At 45.6% G+C, this 27,485-nt stretch overlaps 1 protein-coding gene and 1 long non-coding RNA gene across 2 annotated transcripts in view; one reads left to right on the top strand and one right to left on the bottom strand.

Moving 5' to 3' along the window:
* Window positions 1–27,485, bottom strand: part of EPHB1 (EPH receptor B1) — a 432,844-nt gene that overhangs the window by 388,127 nt on the left and 17,232 nt on the right. The window lies entirely within an intron of this gene.
* Window positions 9,644–20,809, top strand: LOC131511880 (uncharacterized). The gene is made up of 4 exons (XR_009261795.1): window positions 9,644–9,992; window positions 17,592–17,750; window positions 19,701–19,785; window positions 20,385–20,809. It is a non-coding gene; the product is annotated as an uncharacterized LOC131511880 (long non-coding RNA).

Here is a 27,485-nt window from a genome sequence, read left to right as displayed (position 1 = left end):
CTGCCACCAGGTGGCAGTGGCTGACTTTGGGCTGGAAAACTCATGATTTGTTTTAGATCCAGCTACACCCATGAATTTTCCAGACATTAATTTTCAACGAGCAAGAAAGGCTACATATGATTGATTAGAAGATTCTATTAAGTGAAGGATTTTTTTTAAAGGAAAGTGCTAAGCAATTATTCTCCCATGACTTTCAAGTATAGCATGAGAGGATAAGGTTTTAAATTTGGGCAAAATAGATGACACAGTAGAAAGAACTGATTGACCAACAGGATAATAACATTTTAGCATAAACTGTTAAGAGACTCTGTACAGAAGACACCCAGGAGATGTCTCCAAGAGCCAAAATAAGCCCAGAAAAGCTGTAAGGGGACAAAAAGGCTAGGATAGAAAATCAAGAAACTAGGATTTCCTTTTGGCTCTCCTTCCAACATACTGTAAGACTCTGGCCAAAACAGCAAACTTTTCTGTGCCTCAGTTTCCTCACTATAAAAGGAAATCAGGGAGCAAATGATCTCTTATGGCTCCCATGACCTTGGCTGACATGAATCTTCTACCTTTCTGTGTTGCATCTCCTTGATCTTAGCCTCTGTCATTTCTGGTAATGACAGATCTCCAACCAGACCCCAGACCAGAATCGCAGGAGGACAGCTGCATTCCCAACAAACCTGACCACTAGGCCTAAGGGTGCTACGGGGCAAGAGTGGGGACCAGAGCAGGACAGAACCAATGAACCCCCCAAACCTCCCAAATAGTCCTGAAGCTCAATCCCACTCAAACCGCACCGCTGTTCTATACTCCCCATAGTCTTAGCCCCACTGCTTGCCTTTTCTTGGGGTCCATCCAGGTGCTATCTCCTCCTTGTACGTGGCTGTGTATACGGCTGTGTAATGTCCAGGGACTGTTCTGTGAGGCAACTATCACCACTTTTCTTACCAACAGAGCATCCACAAGGGAGAAACAGCATGAATAAGGCTATTTGTGGTCCCCGCTCTCCTTTTAAATTGTCCTTGTATGGACACAGTAGAAAATTCCATCAAATAGCCCCTAACCCCTAGGTCTTTCATATTGGCAAATCCTCAATCTTTGGCAGCTGGGGGAGAACTTCCTGTAAGACTTTGTGCTTTTGAAAAAACAAAGTTTGTATACACAGGAGCATGCAAGACTGAAGGAAGCCCCAGGCCAAGAACTCCTCTTTCTTCCCCACTAAAGTTCAGCCTTGCAGGCATCTTCTCCTACCAACCCCACCCCTCCCCTGCTCTAGCAAGGTTTGCATGGAAAGAGCGGTTGTCTCCTCCCGGCCATCATCCTGGACAGCTGGGGCATTCTGCAAAGCAGTCTGAACCCTCCGGGAACCCTCTGGTGGTCACTCTTGAGTTTATGTCAACAACATCTGCATCCACATGAACCAGGAAGAATGACAGTCAGGGATTCTTTAGGCGTAAACCAGGTTTTAAAACATCTTTAAAAAAAATTATCCTCAATTTGAAAAACACTGATTTGCCTTTTTATAGCCAAAAAGATATGCTACAGCTCAAAGACAGGATCATGAAATACAAAGTACACTCTTTAGTTAAGAGGTGCTTGAGAGACTAAGTTATTTTAATCTTTTAAAGAAAAGTTTTACAAATGGGTCCCCACATGCTCCTGACACATTGATTGCTGGTGTTCTCCATAGAGAACAGGCTGTAGAGGCTCCTTAACTTCAGGGATACCTTAGCCTCCAGCCACATGACCAACTAACTATCATCCTTTTTCTTTTTTTTTAAATTTTTTAAATTTTTTTTTTAATTTTTTAATTTTTTTTTTTAATGTTTATTTATTTTTGAGACAGAGAGAGACAGAGCATGACCGGGGAAGGGGCAGAGAGAGAGGGAGACACAGAATCGGAAGCAGGCTCCAGGCTCTGAGCCATCGGCCCAGAGCCCGACGCGGGGCTCGAACTCACGGACTGTGAGATCGTGACCTGAGCTGAAGTCGGACGCTTAACCGACTGAGCCACCCAGGCGCCCCTATCATCCTTTTTCAAAGTCGACTCTATGGTCAATCCTAAGGAGGAACACATTAAAAGATAGATAGTTGCTAATGATTCATCTGAACTAGTTAAAGTCATTTACCTAAACTCATCAGAATATTAAAATGGAAAACCAAACTTTTATTAACAGTAGCCTCCTCTATAAATAGAGAAACAATGTCTTCTTTCTTTAGACAAATTTATTCAAGATCAGTCACTTGGGAATTGGAAAAGCAGGAGAGCTCCTATTTCTTTTCCGGTCAATGAATTAACATGAAGGAGAAGGTAAATGCGGAAGTAGCTGCATAATAAAAGACATTAAGTTTCTTATCTTGATTAAACTTAGGCTGATTCATATTTATTGTTATTTTTTAAGCCTGCACTTCATATTTATAACTGAAATGCTAACAAAATGTGTTCATGTTTTTGTTAAAATGTGCTTTTGTTGAATGTAGATAGTCACAATACATAAATATGTGGTTTTAACCAAACAAAATAATTTGGATATCTGTTATTTCTGTTACACTTTATTTGCCTAATAAAATACAGTTTTAAAAAATTCACCAAATATATATCATTTCTCTGGTAGATTGGTGATGGTTTCACTCTTATTATACAAATATCTGCTTCAATTTGTGTGAATAAATAAAATTCCGAAAAGATTACATTTTCAGACGCAAATTAAAAATAGACAAATGAAGTTAATTCTTTAAATGTACCTTTAAAAAAAAAAAAACCCGCATCTGATTTAGGAAAAACTAAGAGCTTAAATCCATTATTAAAATTTATTTTAATTGAAAAAGCTGCATATAATAGGTGATGAAATCATGCTTTGCATTGACTATTGCTGTGAAATCAACCTGGGAACTAACAGGCACTGATCATGCCTTAGGGGGTGTTCAGTGTGTCCAGGTGACCAGAGGGACTGGGATGGCTGTGGCCACTGGGTGCCCAGGAGACAGCTCTCCCAGAGGGAGGATCCATCCCTTTCTCACCTCCAGACACCCTCTGCATCAACTTCTGCCTTCAAACAACATGTTCACAAAAGATACAAACTGCTGACTGAGACATACATAACCTTTCTCTAACACCTTATTTATGAAGAAGCTTGCTGGCTCTTGGTAAGGCATCAGCAATTTCTGCATTTGGACCAAAACAACTCCCACACCTGCGGCCTCCAACCTGTGACCAAAGGAGGCCACAGGCAGGGAGACAGAAACCCCCAGGTTCTGATGAAGGGGATGCCGATGCCGGCTGAGAACATCAGAGCCCTGGGAGCCCAGGAAACTCTGACACACCTTCCTCGCCCTTCCTCCCTCCCTAGTCAAGCTCTTCTATTCACAGAACCACCACTGAAGTTCCGTGGCCTGTCTTCTCACCTCCACCAGAGTGTGTCCCACTTGCTAGATGTATCATGTGCTGGGACAGGAAGAACACAGGCTTTGGAGCCAGACTTTTCTGGACTGGACTCTTGGCTGGCATTTCTACTAATGTTGGGAATGTCACATCGCCTCTGTGGGCCTCCAGGTCCTTAAGTATAAAGCGTTGTGGTCAAGATTCAAGACAACACAGGTAAAAACCAGCCCAGTGCCCAGCTGCACTGTCAACATCAATAAATGTCATACCCACATCTGTTAATGTGTTCCCATTATCAATTCCTCTGCTGGGCTGCAAGTTAGCAAGCAATCATATGAGCAGGAATCTGGAACCTACCACCATTAAAAGCTGTCCATCTTAGGAAAGAGAAGGGATCTCTGGTGTTCTGACCCCAGTCCCACCAGGATAGACCTGGTTTCTCCAGAGTCCCTTCCACCTTCGATATCATGTGCCAGTATCTTTCCCCTCAAGCAATGGCTTGACTAAGGCACTACCATCAGGAGGAATACACCTGCTCAGATGTTAGTGCAGCATCTCCCATGGTCACCTGACTTCTGACAGAATCAAGAACCCGAATCCCAGACACCTTGTGGAAGCCAAGAAAGAGAGGCTGCCAACGCATTACACACGTGTCCAGCCAACCGTGAGAGAGCGCCTCTAAATTACCCCCTGTTCACTTGACTGGGGAAGTAGCATTTGTTTTTACTTTCCAGGACAGACAGTCAATCACTTGTATGTGGCAGAAATAAAGATAAATACCACCCATTGAACTTTAAATCAAAATGCTAATCCCAGGCTGACTTCTCTGTCAATTACTTCTACTGAAGTAATTCAGCAGGCTTTGATTATACCCAAAATTAATGCTCTGGTGGAGATTATGTCTATTAATCACAGATTTTGATGGTGGCTGCTCATGTTCCTCCACTGGGTGACATCCCAAACTGCCCCGATGGTCAAGAGACCTCTGCTTGGGTGTCCCCAACTCACAGATTCTAAGGCATCTCCAATGGGGAGTATTTGAAAAGACCACTTGATGTTAACATAGTAAAAAGGCTCAAAGGGTAGGACCATCCTTAAGAAGAAGCTAGAAGATGGCATGTTCTGAGCATTAAAAAAAGGCAGAGCACTGTTCTATCTTTACTAAGGACCAAGGAAGAGAGACTGGGACTGGCCAATCTGAATCCAGCAGAAAAGATCCATTAGTGGACCCCAGGGATGATCACACCAAAGATAGTCACAGACAACTCACACTCACATCCCAAAAGATCACCCATAAGTCAGTTTGTGTGGAAAAAAAAAAAAAAAAAGAAAAAGTCTTGGCTCTGGAGGTCTAAAGGGGATAGTCAGGAATCCAGGTTGGAACAGCAAATGCCCATTTCATGTCCACAAAGCTGGAGGCCCTAAATCTCCCCTCAGTCTGAGCCTCTCATTCAACACATATTTATTTGTCACTTACTATTTACCAGGCTCTATTCTGGGCACAGAGGGTATGTCTGAACAAAACAGAGTAAGATGCCTGTCATCATGGGGTTTACATTCCAGGGAGCCTGGCAATTCATCTGGTCCAGCCTTCTCATTCCTTGCCCAGAAAGACACAGAAGTTGGTCTTTTCCCTCTGAGCAGCCTTCTGGCCATCACCCACACACTGCCAGGGCAACTTTCTTAAAGGTAAACTTGACCAAAACCCTTCAGTGGCTCCCTGCCTAAAATAGCGAGTCCAAGCTTCTTAGGTTCTGGTGTGCTTCCCATAATCCTCTCTGCATATCCTTCCAGATTCAAGTCATGTGAGATGCACACAGGGCTGGTCAGCTCCCTGCTCTGCTAATGGCTGTTTGCCCTGCATGCACGCCCCGCATCCCTGCTCTTCACCCACTAAGCACCTCTTTGCCCTTTGAGACAGCCTTAGGGCAGCTCCTCCAGATGCCCTCAAGATCGGCCAGGCCCCTCTGCCAGACCCCACAGCACCCTCGGCTTCTTTCAATGCCAGCACCCACGATACTGACCTGCCACTGCCTGCTCATTTTCTCTTTCTCCCTCAAGACTGAACTCCATTTAGCCTGAAACAGTGCTTTATATGTTCTATAGTCCCAGCACAGTGTCTGGAACATATTAGGTGTTCAATGAAAGTTTACTATCCTGAACCAATCATACCATAAAACCTAACCACCCTTTAGTACATTGTTTCCATGGAAAAATTGTGCTCCAAGTTCTGCCTGGCCTGTCAGGGACACAGTTTGCCCATTCAAAGTTCCAACGACAAAAATATTGGTCCATTTGGCATATCCTGTGCTGTGCCTCCCATCAAACCAGAGGCCCTGGTGGTGTCACAGGGTCAGTGTGTGGCCACCATCAGATCAAAGCTGGATAATCTATTTGGGTTTACCCCTGCAGCCTCACTCATGGGAGAATGTGAGTTCCCAGGGACCCCAAAATGGTTTTTGTCGGATGTTGGCTCATGGCCCTGGGACACTGTCCCTGAGGTTGAGCGCAAAGGATATGGGTTAGATCACTGTGGGCATGCTCTGCAGAAACTCAAATACTCAAATCTCTTCTTCTCCGCAGAGAAAAAAAATTCACTTATAAAGGATTTTTTAATAAGTAAATAAGTAATAAACCAGCATTACTGGCCACTGCTAAAACACACCCAATACCAGCACCTCCTAGAAGTGAGAGTCATATCAACCATGAATGCATGGCCACAGCATTAAATATGCTGACCCACAGGGATAGAAAGTTGTGTCCTTTGCAACTCTTCTCTTGTTCTTCTGATTATGTCCAGAAGAAAGCTCCAACTGGGACTTGTGTGTTAGCATCTCTCTACCACTTCCCAATTTGACTTTTTAAGGAATCAAGAGTAGGTTTCACACTCAGAGTCAAAAGCTAGATTTCAATACCATCAATTTCAATGTCCTCATGTTTACAGTTACCTGCAATCTGTGAAAAGTGAGATTGGTTTTCCCTGGCAGTGGTGAAATCAAGTCTCCTTTTTGAAATACATGTATTCAAGATTTTAAGTGAACATAAGGACAAATATTAGGTATGTGTTAGCACTGGTGGCACGGGGATAAGGGGGGAATCACAGCGGTGACACTCAGATGGCAGAAGCTGGGGACAGAAACATGTCCTCAACACAGCAAATTTTCAGGACAGTACAATGACTCAGACACTTCATCTGAAGATTTGGAAGTTCAGCTGACTCATGCCTTATCCCAGATTTCTTTTCAGCTCCGTTCTGTCACTGGATATGGAATCTTCACTTTGGAAAATAAGGAAAGCTCAGAAGCACATAACTCCTTTGTAGCGGGGGTAAGGGGATAAGGGGAGACAATAAATCTTATAAAATAGAAACAAAGCACTGGGCCAAACCACAGTGGTCTGAAGGGACAGAAGGCCAAAGCTGGAAGGTAATTTTCCACTTGTATAGAGGCAACCTTTGGGTGATAAAAAGTCAAATCAATCCCAAACATAGGGAAAATGTCCTCAGGGAAGTGGAAGCAGCTTGCGTGAAGTGTGTTGAAAATGCGGGGTGTTGTATGGAAACCAATTTGACAATAAATTTCATATTTAAAAAAATAATAAATTAAAATTAAAATTAAATAAATAAATAAGTACTTAAATAAGGGGAGAAAAAAAAATAAAATGCAGGAAAAGAAGGAAGAAACATCAGAGGCCAGAAGCAAGTATGTGTTGCTTGTTTTGGAGGGATGTGAGCCAATCTGTCAACTTGGGGAAAGCAAGCTGGAGAAAGCGAGGACGGAAAAGGGTGGGAACGCATGGTCCCAGAGCATCTGCTGGCACCTGAATCTGACCAGCTCTGGGGTCAGCGAGCTGGTCTGGAACTGTGGGGTCAGGGGTGCAGCTCAACAAGCTATAGTTCCCTAGTTAGATTCTGGGACTCTGTGGGTCCACACCTGGTCTCGTCTCCCAGCTGCTCTCCCAAGCTCTGTGGCAGATTGGAGGCCATACCCACACGTGTTTTCAGAGCTCTTGGAAGCAATTTGCCTGGAGAGGACACTGGATCTCAATTATGCCAATTATGAGGCACCCTCTTATGACTCATCCCCTCCTAGGAGACCACTCTGGAACTTATTTATTAGAAGGGTATGGAAACAATACTCTAGTTGGATGAGGGATGCCATGACAGTTTACAGGAAAATAGGAAATCACTATCCATTTCAAAAACGGAGGGAGAGCTTTGGAGGGACCCTTTTATGGATGACATCGGAGCAAATGCAAAGTACCCAAACCCCAAGCCCTGAGGCCCCAGGATGGGAAGGTCCTCCTGTGAATAAAGCACCTTCTATACATGTTCTCCAATGTTTCTCAGCCCATCAGCATCAATATATGCTAATGAAAAGGGATCCCTTCACACTGAGGAACAGGTCCCATAACAGCTAGTGAGTCTGCATGGTTAGCAGGCAGACCACAGCCCTAAAAAACCACAGCGTTCAGAAAACAGCAGGCTGAAAACACAGCTTCTCCTCTTCCTTCAGGTAGAGGAGAGCAGGAACCCAGATCCACAGAGAGAATGAAGTATAGAAAAGATTTCATTAAGCTCCTTGATTAAAGTCCATAGACAAGTGCTTCCTTTTGAAGCAGAGTGGAAAAAGTCATATAGGCAAGAACACAGGGAGTTACAGTTAAGAGACAATCTAGAGAACAATCTACTATCCAATTCTTAAATGTGGACCTCTATATCTCTGAGGAGCCCTGCAACAAGAAAGACAAACAAACAAGAAAAAATGGTCAATTCAAAAAATACTTCCTCAGTCCTTCCTCACCTCCCCAACCCCACTTAAAAATTCTCTAATCAGTACCCTTGGAAACAAGGCATTGGATCCGAGCAGCAAGAATAGAATACCATGTACAAAAACAGAGAAAACACAGAGGACAGTGATCTGATAAAGCTTAGAAAATTACTGTCAAAATATATATATCTTTCAAACAACAGTTGTAGGATGAAGCCAAGGAATATCCCCACATAGAACAGGAAATAAGAAAAAGAGGTAAGAGTCATGGAGGCTCCTTCCAGGCATCCAACTCCTATTTTCAGGCAGCTAATGCCAAGTTTACTTTCTATGCACCTTTTCTTAGAAGCTATTTGAGGTTGTATTGCAGTCAAACAAGGGTATCAGTCATGCAAGAGAAAGACAAGGGGCCAGGACACAGGAAGTGGATCAACCCATGAGATTAGAGCTGAGAAGTCTCTGGGGGGTGCTGTGCAGCAGACTCGGGAGAAAACCAGCCTGGACCAGAGCATGATGGTGAAGAACCCCAGGAGGGAAGTTTCTGAAAAATGAGGGGGTACAAGCTCGGTTACATACTGCGATGGAGTGTTTGAAAATACTTTGGGGAAAACTTATTATGGGGGCAACGTGGGGATATTGTATTGGCATATATTACAAAACAAAACAAAACAAAACAAAACAAAAAAATATGCAAGAAAGAAAGAGGCAATCCAAAACTCCAGGAGGAAAAAAAGACAAGAAAGGCACCATCCAAATATGTACCACACCAAATGAAGGCATTACTTTAAGTAATTGGTAGCATATGGAAAAAAAAATGCTAGGGGCACCTGGGTGGCTCAGTCAGTTGAGTGTCCGACTTCGGCTCAGGTCATGATCTCACAGTTCATGGGTTTGAGCCCCACATCAGGCTCTGTGCTGACTGCTTGCTCAAAGCCTGGAGCCTAGTTCAGATTCTGTGTCTCCTCTCTCTGCCCCTCCCCCACTCACGCTTTGTCTCACTCTGTTTCTCAAAAATCAATAAATGTAAAAAAAAAATTTTTTTTAATGCTAGAAATACTTAATTTTAAATGGATCATGGGGCGCCTGGGTGGCTCAGTCAGTTAAGCACCCAACTCTTGGTATTGGCTCAGGTTGTGATCTCAAGGTCCTGAGATCGAGCCCCTCATTGGGCTCCATGCTCAGCATGGAGCCTGCTTGGGATTCTCTCTCCCTCTCTCTCTGCCCCTCCCCCACCTCTCTCTCAAAATAAATAGGCATTAATAGATATATAAATAAGTGTGAACCTTCAGGAGTGATAGCATTAGAAACTTGGACAAGAAAATTAAGTTACAGCATGCTGCTTGGCCTTGCAGTGAATGACACTTTCAGATTATGATGTCATAAATGCCATGCAATGGGTTTTGCCTTTTAGAATCAATCCGTGGTCAAATTATGGAATATTCCACTGTGATTAAAAAACTGAATATAAACATGGACCTTCACAATGCAAAGGTGAAGGCACAGTTGACGAGACTTGGGATGAGCTGCTGGGAAGGGTGACCAGTGCCCATGTCCTCACCTCACAAAAAAAAAAATGCAGAATCAGGGGGACTGAACAAGAAATAGAGATTTAGGTATCAGGAGGAGTGGGATGGGGAGAAGAGGAGGGATAAAAGAAGTTCAGGCTCCAATCTATTATTTCAGAAATGTCAACAGACAGGATATTCAAAAGTCCACTGAATTTGAGAAATAAAGAGACAAGGCTACACACGTGTACAGACATGGGCATAATCACCAGAAGAAGAAAATATAAATACAACACAAATGGTCACTTCTGAGAAGTAAGGCCGAGAACAGGAAGAGGTGGAACACAGGTATATTAACTTTTTGTTTTTAAAACCTTCAGAGTTATTTTCCAAATGTGCATTTATGCTGGTAAAAATCAAAGATGTTAATTAAAAAATTTTTTAGGAAGATAAAAAGGATCAAAATAACTTTTTTTCTTTGGCATTAGTGGAAAAATTAGCAAAATATGAAGGTCTGTATATTTGAAAAAGTAAGAGTATTATATCAGTGCTAATTCCCTGATTTTGATCCTTAAGTAAGAATTTCCTCACTTTTAGGAAACAACCACTGATTTAGGAATGAACAGGCATTATCTTTCAAATACTTCAGAAAATAACAACTCTATGTGTGTATGTGAGCATATGTGTGCAGGGAAAGGAAGTGGTAAAACATTCACCTCTGAGGAACCTGAGTGAAGGGGTGTATTATTACTTTGCTAGAGTTGCTGTAACAAAGCACCACAGACTGCGTGGCTTTAACAGAAATGTATCTTTTCACAGCTCTGGAGGCCCAAGATCAAGGTGTTGGCAAGGGTGGATTCCTTCCAGGGCCATAAGGAAGGCTCTGTTCCAGGTCTCCCCTCCAGCTGGTGGTGGTTTGCTGGCCATCTCTGGCCTCCCTCAGCTTGTTGGTGCATCACCCTCATCTCTGCCTTCATGTTCTCATGGCCTTCTCCCTGTGTGTGTGAACTGTCCAAATTTCCCCTCTTCATATGGACACCAGTCATAGTGGATTAGAGGCCCACCCTCCTCCACTATGGCCTCATCTTAATTTAACTAATAAACCTGTAAGGACCCTATTTCCAACTAAGGTCACATTCTGAGGTACAGGGGTGGGGATAAGTACTTCAATATATCTTTTCTGGGTTGGAGGGGATACAATTCAACCTGTAACAAGGGTATAATGGAGTTCTTTGTACCATACTTAAAACTTTTCTGTAGGTCTGAAATTATTTCAAAAATGAGTGTTTGTTTCTTTTTTAAAAGATAAATAGAAAGGAGCTCTAAGAAGGCCTGAAGGGGAGGGTGTGCAGGGGAGGAGAGCATTATCAGGGAGCCCTCTCATAGCCACGGGGTTCTAAAAGCCCACAAGGGAGGCAGCTGCTGAGAGGAGCCTAGTGGGGGTGACAAAGTCCCTATGCCCCCAGGACAAAGACAGCCTCCTACTCCCACCTCTGTGGTGATAGACTCAGGTCCTTGAAGAGGAGCCTCACTCAGGATTTGGGTCAAGAACACAAATAATTTTTTTTCCCCTTTGAAACAAGAATATAGTGGGGCGCACTTGCCCGGCATCTCAGTAGACACTAGCAGTAGTTAATTAGAAGAATGTTGCTACACAAAGACGCTAAATAATTGTGTGTTTCACAGAATTTTATTCCTTAACTAGTATCTCTTAAAAATAGCACACTCCATATGAGAGTTTTCCATTTATTCAAATCATGTCTGAGAAATACACATTTGTACAGCAATACTTCATCAACAGGGAGGAAGATGGGGACAGTAGGTGCATCCCAGAGGATGAGCCGGGTGATGGACAGCCCCAACCTGCCGGCCTCAGGTAGTTCATATCTGTGCCACTCAGACCTCTTCCTCTAATGCCTCTGGAGAAGGAACCCAGTGGCTACCATGCATGGCCCACCCCAACCTCTATCACCCTGACAGTCCCATTCTCCTGCAGTACAGAAAATGGTGGGGTGGCATCTTCCTAACTAGATGCTTGAGAAGCATCATCAAGCCAATCCAGCTGTCTGTCCTTACACTGGTTCAGTGTCCACATGTACCACGACTGTGCTGACCAGCCTATAGGAAGTACCATCAGCTCCTTTCCATGACCCTCAGCCTCCTTCCGGCTTGGGACAGCCTCACAGAGTATTCCCCAGCCTTAAAAACCTTGCTTGGCCCCCTGGAAAACCACAGAGATTGCAAAGGGCACCAAACGAGATTTCCACTTCTGGCTGTGCTGCTAACCCACTGCATGACCTGGGGAGTCAATTCAACCTCTCAGAATCTCAGATTCCTAATCTGTAAAATAATTAGGTTGAGTCAGATGCTGGGAATTAACATACGTTTTCAGGTATAATGGCCCAACTGGGGACTAGTCTCTAAAAAGATTCTAACTGACCAGGAGGAAGAGAAAAAGAGGACAACCTTCAGCCTGAAATGCCCTATTTGTTTTAATCCCACCTGGGGAGCTGGGAGGTCCATGCTAAACTTCTCATTATGGCACTATATTCAGAGTCATATTCATCACTAGCCTATTAAGACCCCATGACCTTTTTTGTTCCTACTCATACAGAGTTGCTTTTGCTTCCATCTTTGAGGCAGTGATTTTCACCAACTATTCACCAAAAGCCCAAATAGCACCAAGATGTGAATTGTGCACATTTATTCCAACTTGAACATAATCTCTTTTCTTGAAAACTGTCCAAGGCGCCAAGCATATGTCTTTCCTCAATGGAGTACCAAATAAGGGAAAACGGGAATGCAGATCACAGGTCCTCAAGAGAGGTGAAGATTCTGGGCCAGGGGGCCAGGAAGGCTTCCTCAGTCCGAGGACACATGAAATAGGCCAAAGGGTGTGGGGGACTCAGATGAGAAGAGCAAAAAACAGGGGAAGGAAAAAAAAAAACCATAAGCAAAGACATGGGGCAGGGAATGCCCATCTGAGAGGCAGCCCAGCCAGAACGTGAGGACTCAGGGTGGGGTGCCAATGGAGGGCTGTTATCTTACTTTTCATAACCACCCCTGTCCTCTATAGTTTCATCTGCCCATCCACTGCCCCCAGCTCCCCTAGGGGAAGGAGTAATGTGGGCCAACCATAGAATTCCAGCCCCCTGGTGTGGTGACTGGTTCAGGGATGAGCATGTGACCTAGGTTAGGATCAATCAGAATGACCCCAAGGACTGTGCAGGAACCAAGAAGTGAGTCTCCCTGTTTCTGTTGTGGTCAGAACGATAGACCTGCTTCCCATTATGGAAGAGCCTGAGGCTAACCCCAAAGAAGTGGGGCAGAAGCACAGAAACTGAGTCTTGATAGCATATTGACTCCAGGCATGCCTGAAGCCAGCATCATCACTGATCCTTCAATTACATGGGCCAATGCATATGTATTCATATGCACTGACTCTGCTTACTCAGAACCAAAATAATTGTAATGGGCATAGCCCTAAGCTCAGGTTAGAGAGAAGAGAAAGCATTAGACTGGGATGATAAATAAACCTGGCCTCAGATCCTGGCACTATCACAGAATAGCTGTGTGAGTTTGAATAAGTCACTTAGGTTCTACAAGCCCCAGTTTCCTCATCTACAAAATGGGCAGAATAATTCATCAGCTGATGTATATGAAAATTCAGGCTTCGTGAATATTGGTAGACTCCGTGGCACTTGTACTTGATGGGGTGGGAGACTCTGAAGCATTCTGGGCAGACAATTTGCTCTAAGGAAAATGTGCATTGTGTTCATTAGCCTGGGCGCAGTACAGGCTGGATGGAGGGAATGATGCCCACCCAGGGAGCCCACCGCATGCTGCACTCCAGGTGGAGAATATACACCACACCCCATGGGTGCAGTGTCAGATGTTGAGTAGAGAGCTGAGGCCTCTTTCACACCATGGACCGTGCCTGCCAGAGGCTGCTAGAAAAGAAGTCACCTGCACTTCCACTGCTTTTCCTCCAGTAAAATAGATAAACAACCCCTACCCTCTTTCTCCAGGACTGGGTGGAGCATTAACTATGAGCTCTACAAACTACTTTGTACTCCCTGTGGAAAAGCTGCTATGTAGCTATAAGGGGTGATTAATTTTATGTCTCTAAATGTCTTAGTATCATTCGCCAAAATGATGATTTATTATTTAGACAACCTTTATATTTCCAAGGGGCTTTAAAACCATTTATAGTGGAGAATGAAATAAAACTGATTAGGGCCCTGAAAAACAGGAGTGGTGAAGAAATGCACAAAGAGCTAGGGGTTATTTATCCAGAACCTGAGAAGGCAGATGAAGGACACAGCAAGAATCGTCAATTAGAGAGGCCCGTATCTTGCCCCTATGTAAACAGAGGAAAAGAAATGAGACAAAAAATGGCAAAGCACCCGGACTGATTTGGGATAGACATCAAAATGGTAACAGGAAGAACTTCCTAAGTGTATACTGCTTCTAAGTTAGTCATCTAAAAACATTTTCTAGCACCTTTTATGTTCTAATACTATCTGGAAGAAAATGTAATATAGAAAGGCAATGCAGATATGGTCAAAGAATTACTATATTCTTCAAGCAATGCCAGAGGATGAAAAACATGGTAGAAAACTGGGAGGCAAACGTATTATTTCTTTAAGGAAGGAAAAGTGAACACTACATGCCATAAAGCCAAGCCATGGTGGAAGATGGAGACTGGAGTATATTTGTATACAGAGGAAATAATGGAGATGGCCTGGAGACACCATGGGTTGAGTAAGAACCACCGAATATATACCCTTCCTTCTTGAAAGTCTTCCCAGGCCCCTAGATGATGGTGTATCTGAATCTCGGTTAAGTACTTCATGAAATGGCGGATCAGATGGAGAGCTCTGGGCAGAGACAAGTACAAATTGGTGGATTCGCAGCTGGCAAAACAGTAGCCAAAGAGGGCCCAATGGAAAGCAGCATCTCCTGTGAGATTTCACAGGCTCTGTTCTCTTTGGCATTTTCATCAACCACTTGGATGAAACCCTGCAAGGGACACTCATCCAATCTCAACTGCTGGGACGCTCAGCCAAAACCAACCAGATGAAATGAACAGTCCTGCATGCTTAGGTTCAAAACGATCCCATCAGAGCTAGAATAGATCTGGCTTGATTGGCACTGATGTTGCCAAACTGCAGACCAACTGCCAAGCTTGTGGAGTTGATTGACAGATGATCTCCTCACCTCCAGTGTGCCCTCCTTGGACCAGGATTCACCAACAGGCCACTGATCATTTCCTTTGGTTTTGAAGGTGTAACGCCTTGACCCCTTGGGCCTACTAGAGGAATAGACACATGCCACTGTGGTCACTGACCTAGGGCCTGCCTGGGCTTTGTCTCACATGACAATTTCAAGTGATTGCTTGTGTTCCTGTTATCTACTGTGTGTAACAAATCACCCTGAAAATTCAGTGGCTTGGGACAATAATGTTTTATTATTCCTCACAGTTCTGCAGGTTGATTGGGCTCCACTGGGTAATTCTCAGCTGGGCTTGCTCAGAACGTTGCAGTCAATGTTGGTAGAAGATACAGTCACGAAAGCTCTTCCCAGTTTGATGCCCAAATGGCCCACTCATATGGCCAGCAGTTGGTTCTGGCTGGTATTTGAGAGGTCACCTGGGGCTGTCAACCCTCCACATGGCTTGGGCACATTACAACATGGAAACTGGGTTCCCAGAGTGAGTATTCTAAGAGCAAGTTCCCAGAGATCCAGGTGGTAGCTGTGAAGCTGCACATGACCTAGCATCAGAAGTCCCAGAACATCACTTGTGTCATATTTTATTGGTTGAGTGAGTTACCAAGACCAGGCCAGATTCAAGAGAAAGGGCATAAGCCTCTACACTGGAACAGGCCCATTGCTGAAGCACACGTGAGATGGAAGATATTGTTGGAGCCATCCTTGAACAACATAATGGACCACAAGTTTGAAAAGATGAACACTGTAATGAAAAGAATTGCAGTTGGCAAGGGTACACAGTGCTGCTGTGTGTCATACCCTGCAAAGCCCAGACCTAGACCCTTTAAGTCCAATGTGCACCAACTGGCACTCTGTCCCAGCATGTTCACCATCTGGTCTCCACCTTCCAGTCTCCTTCCAGAAACCCACTTGCCTCCCGGCACTTGACCCCCAGCTGGTCCTGTCTCACTGCCATCTCCACCCTGGCATGCCATATCAACAGGAATTAACAGCTTCCCCATGCTTGACACACAAAGAACCAACCACCAATCAGTCCACTGCAAAAGCCCAGTATTACAAAACAACAACAACAACAACAACAGCAACAACAACTACTACTACTACTACTACAACTACAACAAGTATGGTTCTTTTTGCAAATATTCAAAGAAAACATCCAAGGAAATCCTATTTGCTTTGGATTACTGTGTGAGTTTGCAAGCTGAAGCATTCAGTGGTTCATAAAGTTTGTGTAGATGCTGGGGGAAGGGTGGACAGAAGGCCTTCAGCATCTGTACTAATAGATCATGTCCTCTGCACCATGGCTCCCCACTCCCCTGCCTGTTGTCTCTCTGCTATTGCAGGCATCTGTCTGTGACATCATAGCATGTTGCCATGGAAACTGATGCTATCACCAACTTCTGACTTCAGGCAATAAAATATGTTTGTATTTACAATTTCTTGAGAAGACATCAGTGTGGATCTTCACATGTATGATGTTCAGTGGGACACTTAGCAGTTTCCTGAGTATTCACGATGTTCCATGCAACTGATTGCCTCATGAGAATAGTAGAAAGAACCTGCCTTGATTTTGGCCAGGCTGGGTCTTGACCTCCTTGTCTGTGAAATGGAAATGACAAGGCTTAGCCTTTTGGGTTATTGCAAGGCATCCATGAAGAGTTAGGCGTTGCAGAGTCTGAGGCAAGGCAGGTGCCCAGCAGGTAGGCCTTCTCTTCTCCCAGTCCCCCAGAGCTGACTTAGAGTATGTGTGGCACATTTCAGCAAGAGCCCTGGCAGGTGCTGGGGGGCTGAAATGGCAGCTAGAAATCCTGAGCTCCCAAGACAGCCATGATGATATCAATTCTGCTGCCCCTTGGTCCCCTCCCTCCCTTCTTTCTCTGTCCTCTCTCTCCTCTTTGTCTGGTTCTGCCCAGAAAGGGCCATATGAAGCAGCCCCACTCCACCTCTCTCTCTCTTCCTCCCTGTTTTCCTCCCTCCTTTTCTTTCCTTCCTCTCTCCATCCACCTCTCCCTCCCTCCTTCTTTCCTTCCTATCTTCCCACACTCAGCAATCCAGAGCCTGCCCCTCCTTTAGTCCAGAAAGATCTCTCTCCCACCATCCTGGGCACTCATGCTGTAGTCCCAGTGGCCTCATCCAAGCAGATTCATCAGCCCTGGATGCTGAAGGGAGGCTCTGAGGATTGCACAGGGACTTCCTTCCAGCCAAGAGTCAAAGCCCCCCTTTCCCCACCCCTACCTCCAGGGACTGCTACAGAAATGTGCTGGTTTTCTCATCTCAAATGTGCTGTTTCTGGAAACATCTTGCTGCTTCCAATTCTCAAGTCCAGAGTGACCTCCTCCACCCTATCCCTTCTCCTGTGCAAGTTCGGCCCTCTCCATTCACCACACCCACTGTTTACAGAAGATACTTCCCTTCTGGGAGACCCTGGCCTGTCCTTGTTTTCTGGACACTTCTCTCTAAATTTGCTTCCTCCATTAAGGAGGCAGGTGAGTGTCATCTACACCAGTTCACACCTTCTCCTGCGAGATGCAATGGCTTTTAAGCAAAAGCAATGATCTGAGAGGCCACAGGCCCAGAGACAAGCTACTATAGCCTTTCAACTCAGTGTCTGGAAACTTGGGAGTGTGAAGGGAACTAGGAAACCAGACGGTCCCAGCGGTGTGAGAGGTGGACCAGTCCACCCACTAAGGGCGCTTCTGTTTCCCTCTTGCCCAGATCTGAGACAAGGGTGCAGGTCGTGCTGACACATCAGCCCAGTATGATCCTTGAGTGGATAATTGAGGTTCATGTATGCCAAGTCAAAGCTACAATCTGCTACCCCAATTCCCATGAACCATTCCAGCACTTCTGAGAAGGACACAAATCTGTTCCAAGGTGAGTGGGAAAAAAATTTGTAACAACAAAAGTATGCTATTTAAAAACAGAAGGGTCCCTGATGTAATTTAGATCTGTCATCTTTGCAAAATGAGGCAAAATAAAAAAGGAATGTGCTTTGGTGCTGTATTGCTCATCAGAACCGGGCAGGGAGAGGCTGGAGTGGTCCTGCTCACAAATGCTATGGAATAATATCCTACAACTTTAAATAAGAATCATGGGCATTCCTGAAGGGTCAGGGAAAGATCCTGATTTTAGAAAGTAAATCTTTTCACAATGGGAATGAGAAAGGAATACATGTTGGTTAGTGTCCCCTCCATCCCGCATACACTGTCAGCCTATAACAGCTCAGCTCACCTGGAGCCAACGTCTCAGTGAAAGGTGGCCAATGTCAAAGCAGAGAGGTGCCAGAGGCTTGGGAGCCTAGGCTACAGGGTGTCTGTGGAGCATGCGCCTGCCTCGGGGGACAGCCCTGGAGCCTCCAGTGTCGTGACGGGGGTGTCCAGCAGACCAGGTTCCAGGCAGGAGGGCAGTCAGCGGGAAAGGGGGTGTCTCTGCCAGCTGAAGCACCCCTTCACACCCAAGATACAGTCCCCAATTCCAGAAGTGGAGCAGGGAGACCTCCCGGCTCCTACACTACTTCCCAGACAGCACAAGGCCTTTGGTGACACCTCTTCCTCCTGCCCCATGTTAACACCATCTCACTTCTCATTTAACCAACGTTCTCCTAGATACACTGTCTGGGAGGGACCCCTCTGCTCTTGGTGGCCCCAATTCTGACCTCCCAATCTCTGTGCTCCACACAACTGCCCCAAAGACAGGGAGAAAGGAGAGACCCAGAAGGCCTGGACCCTAGGGATACAACAAACGGTGCGAGCTGCCCCGCCTCCCGGTTTCACGGTCTCCACCTAGAGCCTCTTCCTGCTCAGAGAAACCTGTTTCTGTTTGCGCTGGAACTTTTCACACACCAAGAGTTCTCAGAGGAAGAGACACAGGCTCCCTCCAGAACAATCACAGAGCCAGGCTGTTCCCCCACCTCACCTATGGTTTGGGAACAGCTGTTTCCTTCTGAATTTTTTCTTCTTGCATTATTACAATCCAGCATAAAAGTATTTTAGTTTTCTGGATTTCACGTTTTTTCTTGTGCACCTGGGCTTACACTTTCAGTCCACCATTATTTTTATCCCTATCTTTTATCTTTACGTGAACCATCTTCATTATTCACAAATCCTTTTAAGCAATTACATTCCCTGGTTTTTTACCACTTTACTATCATTTCTAAACATTTTTCTAGATTCTTTCTTTTTAATATAATTTATTGTCAAATTGGTTTCCATACAACAACCAGTTCTAATGTTTCTTTTTCTTAATTTTTAAATTAAATTTCATTCTCCCTTTCAAAGCATATCAAATGTTTGTTCCCTTTACCCAGCAGCGGAACAGCAGGTGCAAATGTTGGGAGGCAGGAGGAAGCTCGTGGGGAGTGCCAGGAAGAGAGGAGGCAGCCAGCGTGGGGGGCACACTGCAGGCGGCCCAGGCAAACAGAAGTAAATAAAAAACAACACCAAGAACTTGCTGTTGAAGAAGCGCTTCAGCCCTAATTATTCTAGTCACCTGTCTCTGTGTGGAATAATGTGGTTGATTTTTCGCCTGTGGTCAGAGAGCCCAGCCTCCGTGATCCGAATAGTTACCCTCAGGTATCTCTTCCTCCACTTCGTAGAGGCAAGACCAGTTTCTGGTCCAAGGGGATGCTCTCTAAACACTGGAAGGAAGGAGGGAAAGACAGGAATGTAGGGAGAGGAGAAGAGAGGGATTTTCGGAGCCCTCTTGGTGGACAGGCCTCCCCTGGGGGAAGGGAGGCATTTGTCCCTGTCCCTGGCCTGCAGAGAGGCTGTGGTGGTACTGCAGGGACAATGCTCCCTGCTCTCTAAACCAGCACCCTCTTCCCAGATGGACGTTCACCCCATTTCTCAGCTGGTGTATGGGTGCGGTCACTGGAGAGGGGAAGAGATGCATCACCTCCAGGCTGAGGGAGGTAAGAGCAGGTGTGCCTTCTCCTTCATCAGCACGGGTCCTTGAGGTGGGATGGGACAGAGATCCCATAAGAGAAATAATCTTGTTGAATAACAGATTCGGAGTCAGTTCTAGCAACTAGCTAATACCGGCCACATTAGAAACTGGCCCCAGGAGTGTCCATCTGTCCTCTGAGCGGGGCCCACCCCAGCAAGGCACAGAGCAGGAGGCAGGGGTGGCAAGACCAGGGTAGGGAAGGGGGCATCAGCACTCCTGGCTGCCTGTCACAAGGAAGCACCCCAGGAGGGCAGAGATAAGGGAGGCAGGGCAGCAGGAAAATGAGTTACAGGGCAGTCACCTCTCCCACAAGGAGAAGCTACAAGGGCAGTGTCTACACAGCTGCAGGAGGCAGGGTGTGGGTGCAAGGTGGAGACGCAGCTTCTCCAAGCAGAACCCCCACACCATAGCCTTGAAGGAGAAGGGAAAGAAGAGACATGGGGAAGAAAGGAAGTATTTATTGAGTGCCTGCTGCACACCCCACACTGCACTGGGCACTAGACATACGTTCTCTCACTTACACTGAGACCCCTATAAGGACGTATTACTCATTCCATTTTGCAGAGGCCAAGATGACTGCTCAAGGCCCATACCTCAAGAACAACCAAGTGAAGATGGGCACCTGGTCTCTGAGACACCACCCCCCCAAGGAGCACCATTCTACATCCGTCATGGTTTTGAAGGAGGTCACTGAGAGGACATGACCACTGGCTGACCCACAAGCTGGATCTGGGCAGTGGAAGGTCCTTGTCCCCTCTTCCCCTGTCCTTGGAATGTACACTCTGCCCGTGTCCCCACAGTGGGGACCATTTTCAAGGACACAGTCTTGAGAGAGCAATGTGTTGTTGAGACTATCTGCATGGTATACATGATGGAACCCCATCAAGGACCCTATATAAACTTAAGAGTCTGGTGGAGATCCATGTGTCTTGCAGCACCCAAGACAAACCTCATACATAAGTTCTCTTATTAAACCTGCCACCTACCTAGCTGGAGTGGTCTGCCTCTTTCTTGGGTCTCTCCTTGCCCTCCAAATGGGGCCCAATTTGTGAACTTGGGAAATAGGGAGTCACCAGTGGGGCACACATCCTGCCTACCCCTGCCCGGCTATGCAAGGCACAAATGCACAAACAGGAGGCTTCCAGCCCTCGGCAGAGAGAGGACAGACACACGCCAAATGGAAAACCCCAATTTATAATGGAAATGTAATACAGAGGTATATTGATGCCTACCCCACTCCCGTTTCTCTGTATTCAGTGAGGAATTCACCTCTGTATACAGCAAAACACCCACCTGGCAAAGCATTCTCCTGTCTGGTACTCCATGTATAGATCCATTTCTACCCTGCTCAAATGTCCACTTCTGCTCAGAAGCTGACCCCTAGGCATCTCATGGTAGTCTGAAGATTGAATCTGCCCCCTTCCCACCTCCATCCCATTTCCAGCCAGGTTGACTGTTTCCTACTGTTCCTCAGCCTCCAATCAGCTCCCTGCTCACCATAAAACATATTCCTGCAGAAGGGCTGCCCTGAGATCATCTTGGGAGGAAGCTGGTCTAGCTATGGATGAGGAGGAGCATTTTGGAAAAGATCCAGGCATCCCAGCTAACAGCACCAACTCCAGACTTACGATGAACTTCATCGCCTGTACCATGGGTGGACTATTTGTAGACATTTCAGTTCCCATCTGACTGCAGCGCCACGAATGATCCAGTTCTCTTCATCTGAAGGACTCCATCTGAGGAGCCTCATCTGCTCCTGGATAGAGACCGTATTTAGATGAAAATATCCTATACTAAAATCCCGAGTCTGATGCCAGAGTGGAATGAAACGTTAGGGTCTTGGGTGAGGATGTGCCTACTTAGCATTTGTGAGTGATACGAATTGTGGGCCAAAATCCCCATTAATTCCCTCCTCCTTCTATGTGCATACCACTCTTCATATCAAGAAGAGGAATCTATTTCTCTTTCCCTTCAAAAAAAAAAAAAAAAAAAAAAGGTGACTATAGCAATGTCCCCAGCAGCCTCTCCACATGATTCTCAGAAGAGTCAGGGGAGTCAATAGCCCCACAATTCTTAGGTGAGCCAAGAATGGGGCAGAAGGGGGGCACTGGGGAGCCACCTGTTTGAGAAGTGGGTGGGTGGGGAGCACAGGCATGAGACCTTGAAAGCTGTCAGCCCCTCCACCTGTCACTGCCCCTTCTTGCTCCAGGCTGGTCAGGGTGTTGGACTTGATCCTCCTCTCTAGGAATAATCACTTAGCCAGCCTTGGGCCAGGGAACTGACACTATCCACTGGAATCTATCGCATCCACTATTACTCCAGAGGACAGCTTGTATTTCCAGAGCACGTCCCAGTTCTAGAACAAAGCATTTCATACACACTGGCTCCAGCTTCTACTCCACAACCTCTCACTGAAGAACCCAGAAAGGAGGAGGTTGAACTCTGTGACCAGCACTGGACTGGGGATGAAGATGAGCCTCAGAGATATGAGGTGGCTTTCTAAGTTCACCAGCAGGTAAACATGGGCCAGTTCTCCGGCCCCCCACACCACATCTCTTCCATGGAGGCGTACTTTCAGTTCTAAGGCCAGAGAGGGGCTCTGTGTATCCCCTCCACCGTGACAGAGAAACAAGTGCTACCCGGCACCAACAAAAGCCACCACATACCCATGCCTCCTTCTGAGCCACGCTAGCCACAGGCCTGGGGAGCCAGGTGCTAAGAGCATCAGGGTGTCTGGCCCTTTAAGGGATGAAAGAGCCACACTAAATCTAGAATTGCAGCCTCGTTGATATTGCCGTCTTGAGGACCACAAGGGCCAGGGGTGTGCTCTCCAGTCACCCCCAATTTCTAGGGCCACAAAGAGATTGTGTGGGCAGACTGAGACCTTCAAACTTTAGTTTTAAACTTTTTTTTTTTTTTTTAACGTTTATTTATTTTTGAGACAGAGAGAGACAGAGCATGAACGGGGGAGGGTCAGAGAGAGGGAGACACAGAATCTGAAACAGGCTCCAGGCTCTGAGCTGTCAGCACAGAGCCCGATGCAGGGCTCGAACTCACGGACCGTGAGATCATGACCTGAGCCAAAGTCTGCCACTTAACCGACTGAACCACCCAGGCGCCCCTAAACTTTATTTTTTACTTACAAAACAGGCAGCCAGCCACAGGCCAGAGTTTAAAGATTTTATTTTCTTTTTTAATATTTAGCCTGGTTACTGAGATTTTGGGTACCTCCTAAATTGTGCACCCAAAGTGAGCACCTCACTGTCCCTACCCTAGTCCTATCCTTGTGCCTCCCCCTCCTTACAATCTTGAACTCTGGTCTAATGAGAAGTCCTGGGGACAGGGTGGGAAGGGAACAACGGGCCACACGCCCTTTCCTTGCTAGTCCAGCGCTGTTGGGATTTGGTCCAGACCTGCTCACCTGGGGGTTAGTGACCTGGGAGGCCTGATGCCCAGGCCTGGGGTTCTGGGTCCATGATGAGTGATGGCAAGCCGCTGAACATTACCCAGTATACGTGCCCAGTACAAATTTTCAGAGACTTGGAGCACCGGCCCTCCACATCTGCTGGAGTAGACAAGACAGAGCCACACACCAGGAATAAATGGGCCAGACACAGTACCGGCAGGCAGGGTAAAGACAGGGACCCGGACGAGGTGCCCTAGAGATCTGCTTTAGGTGAAAAGAGGGATACAGGAAAAATGACAATAATAATGGCTACTACATGCTTTCAGTGGATTGTCTCATTGATCTTTCTCAACCATCCTGACAGGTAAGTGATGCCATCCCCACTTATCAGATGAATAAACTGCGACAAGGAGAGGTTGAGGAGTTTGCCCACGGCCAGAGATCGAATTCTAATTTGGATCTGCCCAACACCAATGCTCTAGTAAACTGCTTCAGAAAATAAAAATATATATATATACATATACATATGTATATATATAGATACGCGTATACATATATACATATGCATATGTATATATATACGCGTATCTATATATACACATATGTATATATATGCGTATATATATGTATATGTATATACATATATATGTGTATACACGTATATGCATATATATATACGTATATATATGTATGTGTGTGTGTATGTATATATATATATATATATATATATATATATATATATATATATATATATATCAGTTCGATCTGATCTGATCTAGAAACAATCCAGGAAAACCTGAGTGGCAGGAGATGAAGAACCAGGTACAGAGGATATGGCGTCTGGCTCCCTCACTTAACTGTGGCAAGTACTTAATTTTGCTATGTCTCAATTCCCATCCTTCCCCCAAACTGTGTACTGATAAATAAACATGGTAAAATATTAACAACTGTTGAATCGAGGTGTGGGCTATAGACGCTCATTGCACTATGACTTTTCTATACTTTTATAAATATTCATAATAAATTGGGGGGAAAAATGAATGTTCCCAGGTCAAAACTGATATATGACCCCATCAGAAAAGTCCTTGCCATCAAAATAGCTGAATAAAAATAGCTACATCAAACAGCTGCACCAACCGTCTTGTGGCATTGTGAGAATATAAATCGGTGCAGCCTTTTTGGAGGGTAACTTGCAACATCCATCAAACTTTTAAACAAGCCATATTTTCAAAAAAAAAAAAACTTTTTATATTTAAAATATCAATCACATAGGAAGGTTGCATGAGTGGGAACAACAACCCCCACAGATCTTTTACCCTGATTCACCAATTTTTAACATTTTGCCACATTCTTTTTTTTCATTCTCTCTTTCTACATATATTTAAAGTATAACAGGGGCACCTGGGTGGCAGTTAGTTAAGCAATTGACTTTGGCTCAGGTCACTCCTGCTCTGTCTGTCTGTCTGTCTGTCTCTCTCAAAATTAAACATTTTTTATTTATTTATTTATTTTTAATTTTTTTTTTAACATTTATTTATTTTTGAGACAGAGACAGAGCCTGAACAGGGGAGGGGCAGAGAGAGAGGGAGACACAGAATCTGAAACAGGCTCCAGGCTCTGAGCTGTCAGCACAGAGCCCGACACGGGGCTCGAACTCACGGACCGTGAGATCATGACCTGAGCTGAAGTCAGACGCTTAACCGACCGAGCCACCCAGGTGCCCCTCAAAATTAAATATTTAAAAAAAAATTTTTTTAAATAAGAAAAATAAATTATAACAGAATATAACATATTTCATATACAGTATTGTGTTATATGCACCTTCATTATAGTATATACACACACATTGATTTATTTGCTGATTTAATTCCATTAACCCTCTAAGAGTAGGATGTATACATCAAAAAAGCAAGGATATTCTCTTATTTGGTCACAATAGGTTATAAAATTTGAAACATTTAATATTGTTATAATACTTTCATTTAATGAGACCCTCTCCCTTAATGTTGGGAGCCCACTGTCAATTGTCAATTGTCCCAATATTGTCCTTAAGATCATCGTTTTTTTCAGTGCAGGATCTAGTAAAAGGTCATGCATTACAGTCACTTGTCACGTCTCCTTAGTTTTTTGTTTTTTGTTTTTTATGCTCCAACATTTGATCACTATGAGATGGGACCTGGAGATACTGCATTTCCAACAAGCTCTCAGGTGAGGCCCACAGACCACGGTTCACAGACCACACACAGAGCATGAAACCAAAGGAAATAGCTAGTGAAAGTCTGGTGCAGAGCATTGCAAGAAGCCTCCTGCTTTCCTCTAGGTGAACCGTGTTGGCAAGGCCAACTGGGCCTCGGGACTCAAGACAAAACACTGATGCTGAACCCTCTCTCACAGGAACACCTCCTAGGCTTTCTGAAGGCAAGAGGTCCAAGACAAAGAGGCATATATCACAGAAACAAACATCTCTGTCAGTTCTCCATACCAGATGATTTCAGCTTTGGGCAGGGCAAGCCTGAATAGAAGGCAGACCCATGCCCTGCCTCCTCTACCACAGCAAACGCTCTTTTTCCTTTAAACGTTACCCCCTCCTTCAAGAAGCCGACCCAGTTACCCTAGCCTACTCTAATCTCTCCATCCTCTGACTCCCTACGACACTGACCGCATGGCTGTACCACTGACCACTCACCTGACTGTAACTACTCTTCCAGGTACCTGCTTTTCCCTTCTAGGTACATGCCTTTCCTCTCCCATCACCAGGCCTCCACTTCTGCTACTTCTCCCATGATGTGCTCCCTACCACTCTCCAGCTCATATATTCGAGGCCCAGTTTACCTCTAAGCTTCCCCTAGAAACAGGCCTTTCAATGGCAGCTCCTCATCTGAACCGTCCATGGGTCTCTCCACCCAGCACCATGTGCACCGGTCTTGTCTCCACAACTAGATCTTCAGGGTCTCCCGTGCTGTCATTGCTTTTGTTTGACATGAGTCCCTGGCTTTATGCCTTGGGGTCACCAGCATCAGCCTCTCCCTGAGTGACCTATGCAGTGTAACAGAGACCCAGTTCACCCATTCATCCGTCTACTCCTCCACATTTACTAAGTGCCTACTCTGTGCCAGGCCCTGGGCTGGATTCTGGGGGACCCTCAGGTAGCCCGTGCTGCCCACAGCCAGAAGTGGGGCAGCACCGATGGAAGCTTTGTTCACGAGCATAAGAGGCGCTTGTGAGAAGTGACGCGGGGCCCAGCAGAGCACACCAATCCTTGATGACACCACAGCAGGCCTTTTCATCCCTGTCACGTGTCACCTCCCCCATGATTACTGTGATCACTGATCATCACGCAAATAACAGCAAGCATGGCTGAAGCATGAACATCATCCCCAGTGTTGGAAAGATGTGGGATCCTGAGTCTGTCATCTACAGTTCAGAAATGAGCCAAAGGCATCCTCCTCAGCTTGAATGCAGCACAAAGCAGAAGGGCTGGGAGACCCCTCAGGAGTTGGAGTGGCAGGAGAAAGGTGATGGGCAGCCCAGTGTGCCCAGGCCTGAGAGTCCAGCCTGGGTGTGCTTCCCTGTGTAGGATCAGAGCACCTTTCCTAGGGGAATCATGCCTTTCTTTATAAAAAGAAAACCCCAAACCAAAAGATACCTGTCATAGAAATACCCTGGGGAAGCAGAACCCTTGGGAGATTTCTACCTGATTTCTGCTGTCACCATGGAGACACAGCTCCCCCTGCAAAGCTGGGCAGGGGTGGGGGTACAGGTCCTTCCTTCATACCCAGAAGTATGGTGGAGACAAAGTTAGAATGTGGGAAATAAACACTGGGAACACAATCCCAGATCACCTCAACTATGGTTTCCTATGGAGGCTCACACAGTGCCATAGTTAACAGCCCACTTTCCAAGGTGCCAGCCCCTGTATGGGGATGCACTTTGTCCCTGATAAGTAACACCCATTCTTGTGGAGAAGATCATGGTCCATACCTACCCCCACGCCAGGCATGGGACCAAGCAGGTAGCAACCTATGGTCTCCTGAGCATAACACAGCAACCCAACAGTCAGGCGGAAGTGGGGGAGAGGGGGGTTTCCTCTGTTACCTCCGAACAACCAAGTTGAAAATGGACCCAGAACAGACAACCTAACAAAAATGGACAAAAGTTCTGAACGTCCATTTCATCAAAGAATACATATGAACAGCAAAGAGGCACGTTAAAAGCACATCATTAGTCATTAGAGAAATGTACGTGGAAACCACAATGAG

The sequence above is a fragment of the Neofelis nebulosa genome, chromosome 5 (assembly GCF_028018385.1).
Source record: "Neofelis nebulosa isolate mNeoNeb1 chromosome 5, mNeoNeb1.pri, whole genome shotgun sequence".
In the NCBI taxonomy this organism is placed as follows: Eukaryota; Metazoa; Chordata; class Mammalia; order Carnivora; family Felidae; genus Neofelis; species Neofelis nebulosa.
This window is presented reverse-complemented; position numbering and strand designations above follow the sequence as displayed.